This window comes from Vigna unguiculata, chromosome 9 (genome assembly GCF_037176805.1).
Source record: "Vigna unguiculata cultivar grain cowpea cultivar isolate G323 ecotype 2 chromosome 9, ASM3717680v1, whole genome shotgun sequence".
NCBI lineage: Eukaryota > Viridiplantae > Streptophyta > Magnoliopsida > Fabales > Fabaceae > Vigna > Vigna unguiculata.
This window is the reverse complement of record NC_140800.1, coordinates 4,102,355-4,111,213: the sequence shown is the minus strand read 5'-3', so window position 1 is coordinate 4,111,213 and position 8,859 is coordinate 4,102,355.

Genomic DNA, 8,859 nt, shown 5'->3' with positions numbered 1-8,859 from the left:
AATAATAATAAAAGATAAAATAAAACAAAAAATAAAACATGATAATATCAATTATCAAGTCGTCACCCAAACTAATCATAAACTTTGATACCATTGTTGGGAATCATGCAATAAGAAAGTAATTTATTCAAGCAAAAGCACATCCATAAATAAAAACATAAACTTAAATAAAATCACATGAGGAAGTTTACGTTGTTTGGCACCTCAAGGTCTACGTCCAAGAATACTTAGCAAAAATATTATTACTCAAAGTGTAACTTTTCTAACAAAAACTATAAACCTTCATACAATTTTCTGACAAAAACTACAAACAAAATTTTTTCTGGCAAAAGACTATAAATCATCTCTGTGCAAGTTTTCTACAAAAATTGCAAACTTTCTAATACAATTTTTTTGAACAAGAGTGCAAACCCTCCAATGACAAATAATTACTCGAGTCCTCTGCATACTCAAGAGACATATTAAGTTATGATTATCATTCTCAAATCAACTCTTCATTCTTATAATAATTTTTGTGTGCTCCTTTCATATTTTACTCTGTGACACTTTGATAAATATTTACTAAAGAACCAACAAAAACTTTATAAATGCATTTATTTTTATATTTTAGATTGAAAGTGCTATCAATATCTTATGTAGTTAAGTTAAAATTACAATTTTTAAAATCTCTCCTTAATGAATCTTTTGTAAAAAAACATCACATTTAGATTGTTAATTAGTGCATTGTTGGATACCGAATGCAATTGTTTATGTGACGAACACCATTTTAAATTTTAGTTTGTTTTAGAACATTTTGATTCAGCTTCGGGTGTTCCTAAATTCGAGTGAAGTAGGGTAAAGACTAATAGGAAAAAGAATTAGTCTTAATGTGAGGAAAGCAAATGATAATGATATTTAGTTTTTGAGAAATATAGGATTCCATGGGATCCACCTTGTTTTGATGACACTTTTCTCTTTGTTGGCGAGCCGCCGCGCCTCACGCGTTTGAATGGGACTTGGTCAAATATAGCACAAACAAAACAAATCTTACAAACGCGTCCTCCATTCTAAACATGCTCAAAATCTATATGCATGAACTTACTACAACTTCCTAAATAAATATAAATGGGTGAGTTCTATATATATTGGCTTTTTGTGTCTTAATGAAATTTTTTAATTAAATTTGAAGTACCTAATAAATTTAAATATTTTTAACTAAGTTTTTATTAATTTTTTTTTATTTTAAGTACTTTAACTTTTTTTTATTAATTATTGTTATCTAACATATTTTTAATGAAAACGAAAACTCGCCAATCATTTCATATTAACCAGGTGCAATATCATCTTAAATTAATCACATAATTTCACATCTATAAATACATAAAAATAAAGAAGTAGTATCCCAGAAAACATAATGGCCAACAATTAACAGAAAAATTAAATAACTGCAGGGACACAATTAAAAATATAAAATTTTAAGTACTTAATAAATAAAAATTATAATAAAATCTTAACTGAAAATATCCAAATTTATAACATGAGACATCAAATTAAATTAACGTATGTTATCCCTCAAACATACCTGAATTAATGTTTATTGTAAACATAACAGACATTAACTTGTGATTTTTTTTTTTCTTCTTCAAAATTGTCAATATTTTCCTCCACTGAAACTATAAATAATCAATATACAAACTAAGAACACATACATCATTTTCCTGAATTTTCTTAGTATGGGTATCTCAAATATAGCTGGAAAGTATTGAAAATTTGATGAAAAATACTAAGAAAATAAAAAAGTACCTTAAATGATGGATCGTCTCCCCATTTCCAACAATTTTCTCTTTTGGAGATCCGATGTTAATAGTAAAAGGTATGATCATTTGAAGTTTTTCACCACCAAAGTTTTACAACTCTAAATTTGTGTCAAATATCTCATAGTTGAACACTCTACATTCGAATACAATGTAACAAAAGTTCCCACACAAAAAAAAAATGAGTCAAAAAACATTTTCTAGCTATTTTTAGTGAATTTTACAAAATCAAAGTTAACCCAAAAATCATAAACGCAACAAAGGACACACGACAATGACTAAACACAAACCTTAATGCGAAATGCAATCGGGAAGAATGAAAATTCGAGCCCATTTGAGCACCATAATGCCAAGTTGGTGCGAAATGGGTTAAGAACTTCCTTCTAGGAGTTTGACGTCGGTGTTGCTGCACTTTCGTGATAGGTTTTGCACAAATGAAAAAGAGAAAGATGAGGGCACAAACGATGTTTCTAAAATTTTAAAATCCAAATGGATGTCGGATCACATCACAAAATACGTTAATTTTCAATTTGGTATCGGTTGTGAGAGGGTCTGACTTCAATCTGAACAAAATATTTACAAGAATGTCATTGCACATTTAAACGTCCAATTCTGAGTCATGCAGTACAAAATTGATAACAATATAAGTGTTTTTTCACTCGTAATTAACTACAATATCCTTCTTATATATTAATTACAAAATCGGCTATTCCTTAGCATCTAAAAACACAATGAAACAAGATAAAGAGATAAAATAAAAATCATATTACTAAGTTAATAAAACAAATTAAGCAATAAATATTCCATTGAACAATATACAAATTTTAAATAGCAATAAAAAAGTTAATAGAAATCAATTAAAATGTCGAATTTATAAAAAAATTAAAACTTAATTAAACCAACCAAAAGTAAAAATTTCACAATCTCAATTTAACCACAGTTGTGTATTGACTGTACAAATATTCGTTACTTAAATCTATTGTTCTTCTTAATTAATTGTTATTATTAGTTATCATTCTTTGACTCTTTTAGTATATATTTTGATAATAACTTGGTCATTATCAACTTAAAGTCAATATTTGTTAAAGTTTTTTGTCTTCTTACTAAAAAGGCACGTACTTAATACAAATGGTTACATACATAAAGTAGAACAACTTTTAATTAATCGTGTCAAATGCAGCTAGTTTTTTCTTTTCCGTAAGAAAAGGCAATATTAGAATTTTGAGTAATACTTTAATATCCTTACATTATAAATATTCCTTAACATTCTAGTATATCACAATTAATTTTCTTAAAAGAATAACTGAAAGTGTGCTTTTGAAAATGTGATACCACAAGATGTATTTGAGTGACACGTTCTTAAATTCTTTAATAAAATAATTATTTTATAACGTCAATGAGTATGAAAATATCTAGCCTAAAACTACAACACATGTTTTTGCACAGATGAAAGGTGTTTTAGGTTGTATTTTTGATACATCGATTTGGAGAAGAAGAAGAAAAAGAGATCGGAAGAGGTGAACATTGAGTTATTTTGTAAGGAATTTGGAAATGATTCTGGAGTGAATTACGAAATAAAGTTTGTGACAGAATGGATTAATGTGATATATTAAAAGAAAATTAATAGATAAAAAAGTTAAATTATCAAAATATCTTTAATTTTAAAAGTAATATAAAATAATATAAATGATTTATAATTTTTTTTATAAATTTTATTGAATGATTGAAATTATAAAAAAATTATTTATAAAATAATAAATAATACAATAAATTTGGTATGAAAATAAATTTAACATTTACATATTAAATATTTATATGTAAATATTCCTTAACATTCTAGTATATCACAATTAATTTTCTTAAAAGAATAACTGAAAGTGTGCTTTTGAAAATGTGATACCACAAGATGTATTTGAGTGACACGTTCTTAAATTCTTTAATAAAATAATTATTTTATAACGTCAATGAGTATGAAAATATCTAGCCTAAAACTACAACACATGTTTTTGCACAGATGAAAGGTGTTTTAGGTTGTATTTTTGATACATCGATTTGGAGAAGAAGAAGAAAAAGAGATCGGAAGAGGTGAACATTGAGTTATTTTGTAAGGAATTTGGAAATGATTCTGGAGTGAATTAGGGAATAAAGTTTGTGACAGAATGGATTAATGTGATATATTAAAAGAAAATTAATAGATAAAAAAGTTAAATTATCAAAATATCTTTAATTTTAAAAGTAATATAAAATAATATAAATGATTTATAATTTTTTTTATAAATTTTATTGAATGATTGAAATTATAAAAAAATTATTTATAAAATAATAAATAATACAATAAATTTGGTATGAAAATAAATTTAACATTTACATATTAAATATTTATATAGGAAATAATTTATTTACATGGAGATTTTATTTTCTGACAAGGATAATTTATTAATTTTTCCGTACATCACACTCTAATCTCATCATGTATAGCATGATGACATGTCATTTCGTAGAAACGTAGGAATCAAAGGCAGATCTGTGTTGTGATAGGGGGAGCCAAGGCTCCCAAACATTTTATATATATATATATATATATATATATATATATATATATATATATATATATATATATATATATATATATATATATATATATATATATATATATATATATATATATATATATAAAGAATATTTATATTATTATATTATTTATATTAATTTATTTTAAAAAAACTTTTTAAAATTTAAAAATCACGTTTTGTCTCTTTGATGTATTTTTTTTTTACTTCTTTATTAAGAATATATTTTAAGGTAAAGGAAGCTAATCATCTAGACGTCGTTAATTTTCTTAAAATATTAAGTCTTGGTTTTGAGATTTAATTTGGAGTATTCAAAATTTTATATTTTTCTACATAAGACGGAGGCTGAATTTTTAGTAAACACTATCATCATTTATAAATGGATATTGCAACAAGCTTTAGTTATAATTAAATTATTGAATATTTTAATTTATTGAAAGAGGCACGGACTCTGACTAAAGACAACTTTTACTTTTTTTTAATATATTATTGTTGATGATAAACTTTATGTTACACTTTCATATATATTATTGTCAATATATTTTGGATTATATTATCATGTGTACTTGTTTTGAATAGAGAAAATGATGTCAAGAAATGAAAAAAAAAATTAATTTAAAATAATAATTTATGTATAACAAAAAAAATTTGACTTCTCTAAAATTTTTGTCTAAGTTCCGCTACTAGTAGGAATATTGCTAATCCTCTCTCGCCATTCCCTCCACCACCCTGAAAGGAACACATGAAAAACATCATATTCTCCGCTTCTAAATCCTCTTGCACAATAAATTTATGCAAAAGATCATTCTGTTAAAAATAAAATTATATCATAATCTCGAGTTTCAAAACAAATATCGGAGTGAGAGTGATGATTCTTGTATATTTAAAAGTTTAAAACATTTCTAAAACAAGTTTAAATGAAAAAAATAAAAATATCAAGGTTAAACTTTGTAGCCTTACTTATAACTCAACAAGCAAAAAATTTCATCAAATCAACTTAGCAGCGCACTCTTCATAAATTCATATGTGGTTAGAAACATCAATCTTTACCTTCAAAATTCTAGCAAATTCTTCCTATTTGATGATGATAATCAAATTTTCTCTTCAGTAATAAGTTTATCTTCAACAAAATTATGATTCCTGGAAAAAATACTAAACTTTTTTCCCCTTGAGATTATGAGCAAATGAAATAAAAGAAACATAAGCTTACATGATAACAAAAATGAATAATAGTATATCAAACTAAGGAGGCTAAAAATCGTATATTCAAATGACAACATAATCAAAGGAACACACACATACAATTAAGATACAAACAATCATCTTGTTAATCATTTCCTAATCCATGGAGACAATTTTCCATAAGAGTGAACATTTCCACACATTAGTTATCACAACTCCTTTATTTTCTAGAAATGCTATATAAGATTTTGGTCTAATCAATGAATATTTTTGTCTTTCAATTCAAGGTAGGTTTGAAGATTTTGTGTCTCCAACATGTGTTCTATAGAAAAATATATCAATTATAAAATATTTATAATATCTCGATTTTAACCTAAAATAATAATTAATGAAATATTTTCTAAAAATTAATTTAAATAAAAAAATATTAAATAATATTCTCAACATAATACACAAAATAGTATAAACAAAGATAAGTATGATCGATAAAAATATGTAAGACATAAAAGGTTTATGATATAACAACGTTAACACATTATTACTACTTATAAACAAATATGAAAACACACATTAAAAAAAAATCATTAAATACATGGGAAAACATGTAAAATAACACACATTCGTATTGATATAATCTGAACTTATACATAAAAAAGATGGTTTGGTGGTCTGTACAGGTGTAGATCAATTCAAGTCTTAACAATACCACAAAATATATTAAAGTTTTATTACAAGAAATTTTTTTATTAGTGACTAATTTTAGTCAAAAAAATAATTAATCATTATATTTAGATACCAATTTATAATCTAAAAATTATTGATAATTAAAATGATAACTAAATTTGACATTACAGTGAATTGGTCTCTAAAAATTCATTAATTATCAAGATTTTAAGTACTAAAAAAATTAATTTCTAAATTTGTCACTAATAAAACAAATTTAGAAATCAAATTCTTTTATAACTAAAACTTTGATGGCTAATGTTAGTAACCAATAATCTTTAGTATATAATTTGATATCTAAATTGATTACTATAATAATTAATTATCTTTTATTTTTAAAATTGGTCACTAATATATTTTCTTGTAGTGTTTAAAATGACATATTTTTAAATAACTAAAATTGCACGTATAAATTTTTTATTTTTAATTAATTTTAAAATTATTTAAAATAATCTAGAATGATGATTACATACACTCATAATTAATTTAATTTACAAATTGTTATCATTAAATTAATATATTTATTAAATATTAAAAAAAAACTATGTAACCGGACGACGAAACAAAAAACTATTAAAAAATTGAAGAAGTTTATTAAGGAAAATTAAGAAAAAACTTTTAAGAAGAGATGGTCTACAAAACTAGATTGAGTTGAAGAATCGATTATACGTGGAATAGGTACACCTCGTGCGAATTACATGGGCCAAATGCAGCTAATCTATTATTGGTATACACGGACTATATAAATTAAGTGGGACGAATCTAAGAGGGCTAATGAACTAAAATACTCGGTTAACTTTTTTTTTGCAGGCTTGCGTGCCAATCCACATGGCTCATCCAACATTGTAGTTTCTAAAGAGTGTGAAAAACAATCCAGAGAGGTGAGGATATAAATGTGGGCTTGGACCAACAACCAAAATATAGAAGACGGGTGGAAAAAGAAAATGAAGGAGGTGAGGCAAAAAATGTATTGGGCTTCTAGCATAATAAAAACAAGGTGTAACAAAAGAAAAGTTTGGTGCTGTGAAATTTGAAAATGGCTTGGCTGTTAGCCCAATACGCTAATGTAGTGCAAAAAAAAAAACAGTAGATGTGGGTGCTAAAAACAATTGGGCCTATGAAAAAAAATAAAGGTTTGGGGGTTTCTCCCTACACCTCCAAAGAGTTCTACTGCACCTCCAAAAGAATTTAAAATTCCTATAATACTCCTCTGAAGCCTTTGACTACTAAGCGGTAAAAGTTAAAAAAAAAAATTCTGGTAAAATCCTTAACCGGCTTTCGAAATCTGGTAAAATCCTTAACCAACTTTCGAAATCCGGTAAAATCCTTAACCGGCTTTCGAAACCCGGTGAATAGTGTCAAACAAATTTGAAATTGTGAACCGGCATTCGAAGCCCGGTTATGCCTTTAACAAAATTCTAAATCAATTTTTTTTAACCGATATTTATAGTATAGTTGGTGGTTTTAATTTTGTTAATTTTTTATTTCATTTGTTTATAAGATTTAATTTCAACTGTTTTATAATTTATGTATTAATTATTTAGTTTTAGATTATTTATATTTTATATAAGTACATTAAATAAAATTTTATTAATTTAATTTTTGTAGTTATTTTTATCGACAATGAAAGTTCAGTTTAGTAAAGTATTTTTTTATTTAAAGTTTATATTTATATACCCACATTTGAATTCTCCTAATTTAATTTTTTTAATTTATTTTGCATAAAAGATTTATTTTCAATTAGATTAATATTAATAAGTTGTTGTTTTGTTGTAATATATTTTATTAATATTTATTATTTTTTTAGTTATGAACTTGAGTTTTTTATTTATTTATTTGTATTATTTTTTGTTTTAATTTTTAATTTTTTTATTCATTTTAATACTATTGTTTTATAAATTTTGTTATTTGCAATTTTTTTTATTCATTATTTTATACACTTTTTTTTAAATTTTATTTATATAAAATATAAATAATCTAAAATTAAATAATTAATACATAAATTATAAAACAATTGAAGTTAAATTTTATAAACAAATCAAATAAAAAAAATAAGAAAATTAAAATCACCAACATTACTACAAATGTCGTTCTTAAAAAAAAAAAACTAATTTAGAATTTTGTTAAAGGCTTAACCGAACTTCGAACGCCGGTAGGCAATTTCATAACCGGGTTTCGAATGCTGGTATACAAAGAAAATGGATTTCGAATTCCGTTAAATCACTTAACCGGACTTCAAATGCCGGTTCACAATTTCAAATCCGTTTGACACTATTCACCGGATTTCGAAAGTCGGTTAAAGATTTTACCGGATTTTGAAAACGGGTTAAGGATTTTACCAGATGTCAAAAGCCGGTTAAGAATTTTACCGGATTTCGAAAGTCGGTTAAGAATTTTTTTTAACTTTTACCGCTTGATAGTCAAAGGATTCAGAAGGATATTATAGGAAATTTAAATTCTTTTGGAGGTGTAGTAAAACTCTTTGAAGGTGTAGGGAGAAACCTCCTAAAGGTTTCTCTATCTTTTTCTCTTTCAGAAATGCTTGACCAAACAAAATGAGCCCAGACTTATTTTTTTCTTCTCTTTTTTCT